This window comes from Manis javanica, chromosome 7, assembly GCF_040802235.1.
Source record: "Manis javanica isolate MJ-LG chromosome 7, MJ_LKY, whole genome shotgun sequence".
Taxonomy (NCBI): domain Eukaryota; kingdom Metazoa; phylum Chordata; class Mammalia; order Pholidota; family Manidae; genus Manis; species Manis javanica.
In genome coordinates, this window is record NC_133162.1 from 56,351,842 (window position 1) to 56,363,234 (window position 11,393).

The window sequence follows — 11,393 nt, forward strand, 5'->3', positions numbered from 1 at the left end:
TCACTCATTGTTGGTCCTTTAGACATATGGATTCCTTTCCCTTCATCATTCTCACTTTTGCTCCTTCTTTCCATTTCAACATGAATGACACTTCCTCAAGTACTTAGAGTTCAAGGTTCAGGATTTAAAGCATATTGGAGTAGTTTTGATCTTTAAACTAGGGATTACAGTTTAGGTGGTTCAGACCAGAGAGTTGAAAGTGCTATAGAAATTTATTATGAAGATAAAAGGGTTGATGGCTGGCAGAAGGAAAAACTAAACCACCTGATAAAAACATTTGGGGAAGGTGAGAGAGTGTCCTGAAAATCGGTTCACAACAAAGTGAAGGTTCTGCTTTGATATGGGATTACCATTGTAGATAACCACCAAAGAGGTTATTCCCTGGGTAGCCAAGCCAGTGACTACTGTAGCAATGAGATTAGAACAAGTCTGGCTCTGATCCTCAGGCTTAATGATCCACCTCCAACTGAACCTTAGTTATGTCCAGAGGGAGTTCAACAGCTACAGTTGTAAACTTGTGTAGTTTTGGGGGCACAAAGCAGCAAAATTCTGGTGGTAGGCAAAAACTATTGCTATTATATACACTCAAATACACATTGGAAAAACATAGGTACTTCCTCATACAGGACTTGGCTAGAGGCCAGATTGATGGGAATAGGTATATTTTATTGATGATTAAATTCTGTAGTCCTAACCCAATTTATATCTCCAATCTAATTTACCTATGTTAATGTAAATAGAGTTCTATGTTTTTATACATTACAGCCAAGATTTGTAGGCCAGTAAATATATTCTGCTTAGAAGACTTAAACACCAAAAAAAAAAAAGGAACCTTCCATCTCACTAAAATTACACCAATTTCCTTTAAAAATCTGTGCCTGCCTACACACACCAAATGGTAGTTGTCAGTTGTGCTGGCAACACATGACAAATGGAATTGAATGTTCAACTCTTAAGTCTCTCAGAATCCCTGACAAACAAAATCTTGACATCAGTTTCACTTTAAGCCATATTTTGGCTATTTAATAAAAAGTGATTTATTCACTTATTTATTCTTTAGAAATATATATTGAACATAAGAGGATACCAACTCTGCTCTGATGGAGCTTACAGTCTATTAGTAAGATAGGTATCAAATCATTGGTTCATTAATCACCGTGCCATTCAGTGGTACAAGGAGAAATGTCCTTAAGTTTTTTGGCTTGTGGTCTCCAGACCCATTAACTGAATTCTGCAGCATCATAAATTATGATAAACTGATGTTAAGATTTTAGATAAAATGTTTGTCTTTAAGTTTCTATGTGTAAGTTCCATTGTCTGAAAGAATTAATTCATGTGTGATTTAGGAAATTTTTTTTCTATGTTCCATGTATGAGTTCTGTTGCCTAAAAGAATTGACGTTAACCTATAAGAGGTATGTGAAGATAGCCAGAGAGCGGTTTCCCACTTTCTTGGCTCAGGTCCCTGACAATGGATGAACGGCAGAACACAAAATGCTAGAAAAGTGATTTAGCAGTCTATTCGTCATCTGAGACCTGAAAGGCAGTTCATCCTCACTTATCAGACAAGCATACTTTTTTTTTCTGCTTTTACTTTTATTTGCATTTATCTTATGCTGAATTTATTTCCTGGCCATAAGTTTCTGTTTCTTTAGTTTCTTCTGGGATATCTTTTTCTTCTGTGCAGCCTCCTCTTCTGGTTTAGGAACAATCTGCTCTTTTTTGGTAAGGACCATCTCAGTGTGGCAGGAAGAGCTCATACGTGGGTCAATCCAACCATGAACTCTGTAAATTCTGCCCCACATCTTGGGGGCTGTGTTCACCTGGATATACTCAATGACCAGAGAATCTACATTTAAACCCTTAAATTCAGCATCACTCTCTGTGTTTTTAAGCATGTGCAGTAAAAATTCAGCAGTCTTTTGGGGCCACTGACCCTGTGTTCATCCCCACTGTCTGGCCTGGGCACACCTACCAACTCCACCACTGTAGCGATGGGATGGCACACGTTGCTTCTGTAAGATGACATCCTTCAGTTATTTGGTGGCTTTTTGGATATGCATACCCTTGATGGCCTGGGAAGTTTTCATGAGTGTTCTTAAAGTGAACACGAAGATTTGAAACCTCTTGATTTGCATGGTTTTGTGGGGTTTTCTGGATCATGTGAATAGTAAACCATTTTCTGATATTACCTCAGGCCACTTACAGAAAGTGACAAGAGTACTTCTAAATGGCTTTTTTTGAGGTGTTATCATGAGTCAACAACAGAATAAGGATTAGAATCTGTCTGCACCTGATGTGCCAACCTTTTGTTATAAATTCTCAGGCCATCCTCCCTCTCAAAGAATATCATCTCTTATTTCCAGAATTAATAGATCAAAATAATTGACTCTAAAATACCTTCCTGATGCAATGTACCATATAAATAGCCCTATAATAAAGCAAATGGAAAACAAGAATTCTTATTACAGTAGTCAGTGGGGCCCTCAATTTATGATTGTACTTAAATGAGTTAAATAAATAATCCACAGTGTGTATTAGCACAGAAATGGTCAAAGAAAGATGAAAAAGTTAGGAAGAAACTAACTAAAAAGTTACTGCAATCTGAAGGAAAAGAAAAGTAACTCAAGGGAGACTCTAATGTGAGTTGTGAGTTTAGCTAACAGTGCAGTCAAAGCTCAAAGTAGAAAAAACGTGTCCTTAGGGCTGAAAAAACATGGAGAAGAAATCACTGGAGTAGGAAGGCAAAATTAGAGGAGTTCTGAGGGAGCCTTAAGAGGTCAACAGAGAAAAATAGCACCTGCAACTCTGGGAAGACTGCCTGCATGGCTGAAAGAAAGAGTGGGAAGTACCCCTAGCTAGAAGCCCTGGGCTGAGGTGTGAGAGAGCTGGGGGCAGGATGAGACACAAAAGAAGATAAGGAAGCCTGGACTTGGGAAGAACTACGGTGGAGGGAAAGCTTCCCAATTCCAAGTGCTGAGGGGAAATTAGAGAAAGCCAAGGGAACAGAGGCTCTTGGAACATGTTAGGGAGGATAACTTGTAGAGGATGAGCTTTTCTGGCAGGATTTTAAGTTTATAGCTATAATTTCACTTCAAGTTTCTGGAATTTATACAAACCACTTAAGGTCTCTCTGTTTCATGGAACCCTTTGGTGGGACTAGTGCTCAATAGTTTGTTTCCTTCTATTTATCTGTACATAACACATTGTTTCCTGTAGTGAAGGGATTACTGAGTTTTCAGACAGCACAGAAATTCACACGTTTCAACTGAAAATGTAATACCTTTTTTTCCACTAACAACTGTCAAAAATCTATTATTGGAAAATCAATTCCACACCTGATTTCTAACAACAGATTAGAGATACTGTGCAAGTAACTTTCAGGACACTATGGTGTGTGTTTTCTTATTTTTGGACCAGGTATTCTACCAGAATCTTTATTGCTTCTCCTTTTTCCACCCTCCATCCATAGGTCAGACCTAGTTGACAGTCACATTTCCAACATTGCTTTGCTATTTACATCGAGAAATACTTGTCTTTTTAGTAGGAAACATAGTACTCTTTTCATAAGAGTTTTAAAAGAACTTAATTTGCATTTTCCTTGATTAACCGTGTTCAGCATCTTGTTTGTGTCCTTATTTACTATCCATACTACTTCAAACTTATTATAGAATGTCTATGTTAAAAAAAATAACAACATTCGCCCACCACCCAAAAAAATTAGCACTATCAAGTTCTGGCAAAGATGTGGAGCTGCAAGGAGTTTCAAACATTGCTTGTGACATAGCCACTCTAGAAAATGATTTGGCAACTTCTTGGGAAGTAAAGCATATACTTACCATATGACCCAGCAATCCCACTCCAAGGTATTAACCCTAGATGAATGAACCTTACATTCACACAAAAACCTGTACAAAAATATTTAAGTGACTTTATTTATAATCGCCCAGAACTGTAAACAACCTGAACTTTTTTCAGCAGGTACATGGCTAAACAAGCTATAGTAAATTTATACAATGGAATATTACTCAGCATTAAGCAGGAACAAACTCTTGATACTAACAACATGGATGAATTTCAGATGCATTCAGCTAAGTAAAACAAGCTAATCTAAAAAAATTATATCTATTATATGATTGCTTCAGATGACATTCTGTAGAAGGTAAAACTACAGTGACTGAAAACAGATCAGTGGCTGCTGGAGTTACAAGTCACAGAATGTTATGACTACAAGCAGCAGCACAAGGGGATTCTGGGAGTGATAGAACTGTCTGTTCTGATTGTAATTATGGTTACGTGAATCTAAGCATGTGTTAAAACTTACAGAACTGTATGCACCTGAAAAAAACTGAATTTTTATGTATGTAAATTATAAATAAATGTTTTTCAGTTTTGTCTTTACCAAATAAGCAGAAATGGTCCCTACCCAGATTAGCTCCTTAATTGTGGATATTCACAGCTTATCTAGACTTAACATTTTGTCTTGAAATACTGATTTCATGCATTGTAAAGTTGGGATCCAGATTCAGGTCTTCTATAGTCATCTTAACTTATATTTTATGAACAGAGAACTGATAGAAATCTCATTACTGCAGATAAAACAGCTCCATTTGAAATAAAAGTTTTCATACATTCTTTTAAAACAAAGTGCATGCCATGTATTTGATTTGCTTTGTTTTTAGCACATACCAGTGGGCTTTTGTGAGCCATAGCTGATGTTGGGTAGGTCCACAGTGAGAGTGAGGTGTTAATCCTCTTGCCCTGACTCTTGTTTCTGCTTCAGTATCCGTTTGCATCTACTGAGTCTTTTGGAGTTTCTAGGGGGTGCTGACTTGAGGACAGGTGCCAGCAGAAGTGTGGCTGGAAGGTTTGACTGAGCCACTAAAATCCAGCTTATTATTAGATAAAATGAGATTCAGCAACAGGGCTTGAGGGTAGGACTCTGGGTTGGAGCCCAGAGTAGTGGTTAAAACCTACCTCAATGGGAAGCACACCTGAAGAGCCATCTTTAGGCCCAAATTAATTGCTTTATCCCTGTACCAATACGTAAGGTTCACACAGAAGAGATAATCTTTCCTCTCTGACTTGACAAGCAACTGCAAAATTATGCGTTATTAAGTAAATTTGGAGTGATTGAGCCAGATTAACAAGGTGACCAGAGGCAGAGCCAGGGAAATGCTAAGAGTTTAGAAGGGACAAAACAAGAGGTGGAAAATCCAGTAACATTGGGATTGAGATTACACTGGGGAGCCCTCTCTTCCCTTCCACCTTCATGGCTCCAATTGCATAGAAATTGTGGGCTAAAAATATAACAAAAAATTATAATGAAATGCATAAAAAAAGAAAAATATTAGGTGTTAAAAATAAAAAAGAGATATGAAAACAGGATAGTAAGCACATGAGCTAATGCCATGCTGACTGACCAGTGGGGTATTATTCCTAAATATAGTCTTAATGGCTAAGAAGTTCCATTATAATCCTAATGTCCAGGAAGTTGGGGGTTAGTGGCTAGACAAGGACCAGAAGTGTAGCCTTGGCCCTGCCCTGGAACTGAAATTCTTGCAGAAATCTTAAAGCTAGGATGCCAAAAGGATTGCCCCCTATGTAAAATAGGTCTAGAAGTGGCGAGGAATCTTATCATTATTCTGGAACTCTAGGGTAAAAAAGAAAATTGGGGGCAATGTTAAAATAATGTAGAAATAACAAATGTGGTAAAAGAGAAATAGCAACAACATATTTGGAGAGGAATTTGGTGGTATCTTGTAATTTTACTTCATATATATATATATATATATACACTTGGGAAACTCATAGAAATGTACAGAGTGACCTGCACTATAATGATCAGTGCTATCTTGTGATAACAAATATTTGGAAACAAACTACCTGGCCATAAGTAGGGAATGGATAAATAATTGTAGTCTATACATATAATGAAACAGTATACAGCAGTTAAAATGAATTAAACATATTTATATGTTTCATCAAAAATATTGAAAATATGTATAATAAAATATTGTGTGCAGTAAGACACCATTTATTTATCAAATTTAAACTCATGAAATAATATCATATATAATTAATTTAAAAATATGAGTGATAAGTATTTTAAAATATGTTACAGATAGGAAAAGCCAGCAGCTTCAGAAGAGTGCTATCTTGGGGAGACAAGAGAATGAGATGGGAAGAGTCTTCAACTGTATGTTACATTTAATTTTTTATGAAAATAATTAAATTGAAATAATCTGAATATGGCAAAATGTTAATGTTGATTCCTCCAGCTTCCTCTGCCTTCTGGGTGGTGATATGATTTTGGATGGTGGATAATCTGTGCATTTGGAGGCATGTTTGAAATATTTTACTATATAGATTTTTTAAAAATTTAAAAAGCATTGAAATGTAGTAGAAGCCAAAAGTGAGCAGAGGTCTTGGACTGGTTTCGTAAGCATTTGTACCATATCCTTAAAGGAGTTTCAAAAATATCTTTGGGGAATCTTTTTTTTTCAATATAAAATTTACACAATGCTCAATTCACCATTTTAATTAAAGTATACACTTATGGGTCATAATGTTGTGCAACCATCTTCACCATCTAATTCACACATGTCCATTATCTTTTTGAGGCATCTTGAAAGGAACCAGAAGTTCTTCATTAGCAATAGCAGCTTGGGGCAAATAATCAAGATACTAATATTAAGTGGTTTTCTACAAATTCACAGAGAGAGATCCTGGGATCATTGAACTTACATATCTAAATTGGTATTTAAATAGAGATTTAGGGTTTTAATATTTTCTACAGGGACAAGATAGCCCTTCCCAACTGCCAGAGATACTCAGTAACATCTTCTCCTGGGTGGTAGCTTCACCCTCTCCCATCTGATTTCCTTCTCCCTGGAGCACTGCCCAGAACAGAGAAGCAGAGACACGTCCTCCATCTAAGCCATCTGTGGACATTTTGTCTGGCCTTCCCATACTGTGCTGGAAGACTTGGGAACTGCTATAGACAGAATATTATGTGCCCCTCAAAATCCAGATGTTGAAATCCTAATTTCCAATGTGAGGTGCGGCCTTTGGGAACTAATTAAGGCAGAGCCCTCATGAATGAGATTAATGCACGTATAAAAGAGACTGTAGAGAGCTCCCTGATCCCTTCTGCCATGTCAAGACACAGTGAGAAGATGACTACCTAAGAATTGGGAAATGGGTTCCCATCAGACACCTAATCTGCTGGTGCCTTGATTTTGGACTTCCCAATATCCAGGCCTGTAAAAAATAAATTCTGGTTGTTTATAGGCCACCCAGTCTGTGGTATTCTGTTACAGTAGGCCTGACAGACTGAGACAGGAGCCACTCTTCTGATATGTGCACTGTACTGTGCATTTATATCCCTTGTAACAATTGCCTATAGGATTGTAATTCTTAATAGCACAATTGGTCATTCACTTCTGGAAGCTCTGAATTTCTCAAATTCAGTAATCACATCTTTTTGCCTTTGTACCTTAGCATAATTTCCAGAACTCACTAGATTTTCAAATAAATATCTTTTGAATGAATGATTTTAATGAATAAAACATGTGACTCATTTTGGGTCCATGCAACAACAGACATTGGTCAAAGTTCTCATTTCCAATCAACTGTTGAAGGTTGCAGTTGGTTTAATATTTAACATAATGTCAGTAAGCAAAGCCCGTGACAACAACAAAATATTAAATACTCTACTGTCCCTGTTAAGGTCAGGTTAATTCTTTCTTTTTCATGAGCCTTTCTCTGATAGCCTGATACAATGGCAGATGCCTTGGACCAGGGACTCAGGATATTTGGGCTCAGCAAGGAACTGTTTTAGCTGTTAAAGCTTGAAGCAACTAAGTTCTATCTCCTCTTATTCCCTCTCAGATAAAATTATGGGTAAGGGTCCTTGGCCCATTCCCTTCTTATCAGTCTCTGATTCACTCTCAGAACTTGAGTGGCCTTTATTAGTCGGCTTAGACATTTGGAACTTAGCATATGCCACCTTTAATTATTTTTATCCTTTTATATTTATGCTCAGTACATATATACCTTACACCTTTTATAGGCAAGCATCTCAAACTGACTTGCATTGTATGAGTACTTAGCAGGAGGGTTTTTTTATGCTTTGTGGCACCAAATTAAAATAATTATCCTAAAACTTTATAATTTTCAGGGATATCATTGGGCCTCATGTTCTATAAGATAAATGAATCCTCTGGTGTAGATTCAATAGAGACAAGTTCAATGTTTATTAGAAAGTTTTTGAATTTTCTTCCAAAGAGGATTCTCTGGGTGAAGACATAGGTACATTTCTCAAAAGCTTTTCTTTATTTATACTTACTCAGTTTTCAAGTTCTTGACCTTTTCTTCAGACAAGGGAAAATAACACTAACTCATCTAACAGTAGGGCGTCAGGTTGCAAGTCTTCATTTTCCAAACCCTGCTCTTCATTGTATCTAGATTACTCCAGCTTCCTCTGCCTTCTAACAACTGACTTACTGAGAACCACTGTGTAGAGAAAAATCACCACCAGTATCCCAAAGACTTTAGCCTCAACTACACATTCAACTGCATACCATCCTCAGCCTTTAAAAAGCTCCCAGACTGAACTCTGCCTTCAACTATCCAGCAAGAGGCTCACGCACAATTCTGTAAGGCCTTTGGGCTATGAAGTTTTGTTGTTTATGTTTGGCATCATATGTGTGTGTGTATATAGATATGTGTGTAAACAGATAATGAGGATGAAGTTTGTAACAAATGAATTATAATATTTACCATTCAACTATATCATTGAACAAAGATATTTATTTTTAAATATAAAAAAGTCTAATTTTAAACAAGGGCCTTGGTTTGATGGTTGATTTTTGCAGTTAGCTGAAGGTCACAGTCTTACATCAAATATCTTTCTACATTTTTGGTTGATTTCTTAGCAAAAGTGGAGAAAGACTATTAGTTCCTTAGAATTTCTATATAGTGCATAACTATATATTGTATTCTTTATCCTAAGGAAAATATAAAACAAGGCTAACATTCTTCTATCTGGTTCCGGTAAGACTGGAAGCAGATTAATGTAGTGATTAAAAGTTTGCTTTGCAATTAAGGGGATTGTGTTTCTAATCACTGCCCTGTCACTTTCTAGGCAGGAGTCCCTAGACAGATTACTTCTCTAAGACTCAATTTTCTTATCTGTGAGGTAAGTGTAATAAAAGAATGTACTTTACAAGTTTTCTATGAGTACTAAGTGAGTTAATACATGTGAAAATCAGTAAGCATATAGCCTAGCACGTAGTAAGTGTTTCTTAAAATTAGTGATTATCTGGAACCTTTAGTAATAGATCATTTTTGGTCATGGAGAGGGTATCTGAGGGAAGACCAGGGCTGGATGAAATGGATATAGAGTGTAATGTGAATTAGGTCAAGGGATTCAGGGTTCAAACTTCAGTTTCACCTGAAAGACTTTGGGCAACTCATTTAATCCTTACTTATCCTCAAATTTGCTAAAAAAGAGAAAGAAAAAAAATGCAGTGTTGTGTTGTCCTAGCCTCCATTTTCCACATCCTCTCTCTTGCTATGTACTTTCTTTTTACCCCCACTTTTTTTTTTTTATCACAGACTGCTGTTAGAAAATAGTCTGTTGATACTTGTTGACACCCTAATCAATAAGTTTTGTTTCTCCACAGATAGTTATTTTTCAATATAATCACTCAGCGGGTACTGACAGGCTACATACCTACTAAAAGAACTTCACATATCAGTAATGACAATGAGAGAAGGGTTTTGAAATGGGTGGAGACTTCTAATGACCCTGAAATACTTTTACATGTATATCCTCTTCTGTGACTTTATATAAAGCTGGATAGGCAAAAACAAAACTAAACTAAACAAAAACAAAAACAAACAAAAATCACATGCTACCTTTCTTTTTTGGGTTGCTTGGCAAACAGGATTAGTTTCTAAATCAGTTGAAAGTTTTTTTGCTCTTTTGGTAAAATTTTCCATTTCATACCTTGGCTTAATTTGGCAATAAGTAAACAGGATGAAAATCCCTTCATCTTTCTTGCTATGCCAACTCTGTTACCCGGTGTCTGTACATCTCCTTTGTCATTGTTTATTCATGCAAAATATTTGGCCCTCTAAGACTATGGAGAAATTCTGGAATAACTGTGCTCAGAGTTAGGGACCTGGCCCCAGTGTGAGCCCTGTAGTTGATTGGAAGCCTCAGTTCCCATATCTATAAAATTAGGGAGTGGACTAGATCCTGAATTGTAAATAGGATTATTTTACAGTCCTATTTTGAGTGATTGGTAGTGGCTGCCTGGAGTTCTGAGTTGAGACAGTTGAGATGAATTCTGATGCAATGGGAGAGTCTACCTGCTGGTCTCTACCCTCTAAGCAGGTCAGCCACCTGCTGTAACTGACTAGAATGCTGTTTATATATCCCAAGTGTATTATTGCCCATTCTTTTCCAAAAAGCATAATCTTTAAAATAAAATAAAAAATTCACTAAAGGGAAGGGAAAAAAAGAGTAAAATATAAAAGACAGAGTAAGTATAAGAACCAACAATGAAATTTGAGGTTTTATTTTAATGTCCCTTTTTTCTCTAGTATTCTATTCTCTCTTTCCATTTAATGCCCAGAGACTATGGCAAAAGAAAAGGAGTCACACTGGCCTATTAGTAATATGTAAAACCCTGGACATTTAAATAATTTTCTCTTGAAAATGTCTGGTAGAATTCTGAGATTTGTTGAGGATTCTGTATGATGAGGGAAATGCTTTTGCTGACTTACTGAGTCAGACTTAAGCAGAGCAATCAAAATGATTGTTCTATTTAAAATTCATCAACAGTAATCATCACTTGCGTCATCTTGCAAAAATGAGACTTGGGTCTCATGTGAAGGCATTCAAAACCTCAATTGCCATTGACAGTGCCCTTAGATGCAAGTTACCCAGTGCATTGTAAATGGATTGAACACAGCCAAGTTTGGGCAGGAATTAGTCACATTCTCTAAAACTATACAAAGTTGGGGTGATATTTTCCCTTTCATATTTTGCATTAAGAATATATAAAAATAATGACATTGGAATGCTTGTAAATGATGTATTACTTGAAGCTACACTTGCTGCAAGATGGATTTTAAAAGCATGTCATTCCTTATTTCATTTATACATTTAAACAGACATTTGATCAGTCAGATTCATTACGGTTATTCCTTTCCCCAAAATGCTGTGGAAGTTTTTCCCCCAGTGATTTCCTTGTCCTTACTCTCTCTTCTATTTAATGTTGTCAGGTTATGTTTAAAAAAAGTAGTGAAGAAGACTTCTAGTCTGGCTAAAAAGAGGTTACAGGAATTGTATTTATTCTCTTGCCCAAAACAACTGAAAAA

General features: G+C 36.5%; 1 pseudogene; it reads right to left on the reverse strand.

Annotated features, from left to right (window-relative positions):
* Positions 1-1,621: 1,621 nt before the first annotated feature.
* On the reverse strand, positions 1,622-2,178 carry LOC108386583 (large ribosomal subunit protein uL22 pseudogene; annotated as a pseudogene).
* Positions 2,179-11,393: the final 9,215 nt, after the last annotated feature.